The sequence below is a fragment of the Trichomycterus rosablanca genome, unplaced genomic scaffold (assembly GCF_030014385.1).
Source record: "Trichomycterus rosablanca isolate fTriRos1 unplaced genomic scaffold, fTriRos1.hap1 scaffold_270, whole genome shotgun sequence".
Classification (NCBI taxonomy): domain Eukaryota; kingdom Metazoa; phylum Chordata; class Actinopteri; order Siluriformes; family Trichomycteridae; genus Trichomycterus; species Trichomycterus rosablanca.
Genome location: NW_026947098.1, coordinates 45,001 through 47,500, shown reverse-complemented (window position 1 = coordinate 47,500; position 2,500 = coordinate 45,001). Strand labels below are relative to the sequence as shown.

Sequence of the window (2,500 nt, the reverse complement as noted above, 5' to 3'; positions counted from 1 at the left end):
AAGCTATGTGTGTTTGCACTTAACTAGTGTTTTCAAAGATGGTCTATGTGTCTGTGAACTGTGAGGTGCTCGGGTAGTGTACGGCAGATCCACCCCCAAGCACAGCAGAGGGGCAGGGAAGGCCCTGTCTCTTGGCAGGGGCAAGCAGACCCTCACCACCAGAGCAGAAGGGCAGCCCCCTCCCCCCTCTCTCTCTCTCTCTCTCTCTCTCTCTCTCTCTCTCTCTCTCTCTCTCTCTCTCCCTCTCTCGCTGGGCAGGGGCCAGCAGTTCCCATGGGTGAAACGGTCTTTTTCCAGCGGAAATTTGTCCAAAACCCGCCCAGGGGTCGTCACCACCACCAGAGCGGCTGGGCAGGCCCCATCTCTCCCCGGGCAGGCAGCCTCTCTCCCTGGGCAGGCTGGGCCTGTGGCCTGGGTGAATTTTCGGCCTCCTGGAAAACTTTCGGCAGGGTCCGCCCCCTCCCTGGGCACGGGCGGCGGCTCCCCTGGGTGAGCGTCCCCTTTTCGGTGAGATTTTGTCAAAGTCCAAAATCCACCCCGGGGTCACCACCACCACCACCACCACCACCACCACCACCAGAGCGGCTGGGCAGGCCCCATCTCTCCCCGGGCAGGCAGCCTCTCTCCCTGGGCAGGCTGGGCCTGTGGCCTGGGTGAATTTTCGGCCTCCTGGAAAACTTTCGGCAGGGTCCGCCCCCTCCCTGGGCACGGGCGGCGGCTCCCCTGGGTGAGCGTCCCCTTTTCGGTGAGATTTTGTCAAAGTCCAAAATCCACCCCGGGGTCACCACCACCACCACCACCACCACCACCACCAGAGCGGCTGGGCAGGCCCCATCTCTCCCCGGGCAGGCAGCCTCTCTCCCTGGGCAGGCTGGGCCTGTGGCCTGGGTGAATTTTCGGCCTCCTGGAAAACTTTCGGCAGGGTCCGCCCCCTCCCTGGGCACGGGCGGCGGCTCCCCTGGGCGAGCGTCCCCTTTTCGGTGAGATTTTGTCAAAGTCCAAAATCCACCCCGGGGTCACCACCACCACCACCACCACCACCACCACCAGAGCGGCTGGGCAGGCCCCATCTCTCCCCGGGCAGGCAGCCTCTCTCCCTGGGCAGGCTGGGCCTGTGGCCTGGGTGAATTTTCGGCCTCCTGGAAAACTTTCGGCAGGGCCTCCCTCTGGGCAGGCTCGGCGGATCGCCTGGGTGATTATCGGCTGGGTCTTCATACCCAGTCAAAATTTGTCTAAGCCCGAAATCCACCCCGGGGTTCACCACCTCCGCAGCAGGGCAGGCCCTCCCTCTGGGCAGGCCGGGCCTGTGGCCTGGGTGAATTTTCGGCTGGGTCTTCATACCCAGTCAAAATTCGTCTAAGTCCGAAATCCACCCCGGGGTCACCACCTCCGCAGCAGGGCAGGCCCTCCCTCTGGGCAGGCTCGGCGGATCGCCTGGGTGATTATCGGCTGGGTCTTTATAAACAGTGAAAATCTGTCTAAGTCCGAAATCCACCCCGGCCCCGACGGCAGCCGACCCCGCACCAGGCCTCTCTGCTGGGGCAGGCCGAGAGCCTTTCTCCCCGCTATGGTCGTCTGGCGGGTGTCGAGTCACGGAAGGGGTGTGCTCGGGATAGTAGGAGGCCGAGAAACGAGAGCAGCTACGAACCACGAGACGAAGCGCCTGACAGATCGGAACACACGACCCGCCTGGGGTAGGCACCTGCCCGGCCCGGGCAGCGAGATCCTCCCCGCGTAGCGGTGTTTGCCTCTATGGGTGGGGGCGGTCGAACCGGTGGGGGTCTCCCCGCCGACCGACCCTCCCGCCGGCCTTCAGAAAGAGACGTAGGTGGCCGGTTGTCGATGGAAGCAAAACGATGAGAAGAGGCCGTCGGACGTCGGTCAGGGGACAGGGGGGGGGCCCGTCTGCTCTGCAGCGGTCAACCCGTGCTCTCCTCTCCGCTCGTCTCTGCGGTCCTCTCGAATCAGCGTTTCCCAGTCGAGCCTCTCGGAAGCGAAGAAAATCAAGGCACGTGCGTGGCCTTCCCGAGCCCCCTCTTCTCTCTCTCTCTCTCCCTCCGTCTCGCACGGAGAAGGAGGAGAAGAGCGAGGTTGGGGAGACGGCCCCGCTTCTCCTCGGAGAAAGTGCTACCTGGTTGATCCTGCCAGTAACATATGCTTGTCTCAAAGATTAAGCCATGCAGGTCTAAGTGCACACGGTCGGTACAGTGAAACTGCGAATGGCTCATTAAATCAGTTATGGTTCCTTTGATCGCTCCACACGTTACTCGGATAACTGTGGTAATTCCAGAGCTAATACATGCAAACGAGCGCTGACCTCCACCGGGGGATGCGTGCATTTATCAGACCCAAAACCCATCCGGGGGGCTCGGGCCCCCCGGCCGCTTTGGTGACTCTAGATAACCTCGGGCCGATCGCGCGCCCTCCGCGGCGGCGACGTCTCATTCGAATGTCTGCCCTATCAACTTTCGATGGTACTATAGGCGCCTACCATGGTGAC

General features: G+C 62.5%; 1 non-coding gene across 1 annotated transcript in view; it reads left to right on the top strand.

Annotated features, from left to right (window-relative positions):
- The first annotated feature begins 2,128 nt into the window (after positions 1-2,128).
- Positions 2,129-2,500, top strand: part of LOC134307407 (18S ribosomal RNA) — a 1,842-nt gene continuing 1,470 nt past the window's right edge. The window contains exon 1 of the ribosomal RNA XR_010009902.1: positions 2,129-2,500. This exon is cut by the window's right edge and continues 1,470 nt beyond it. This is a non-coding gene — a ribosomal RNA (18S ribosomal RNA).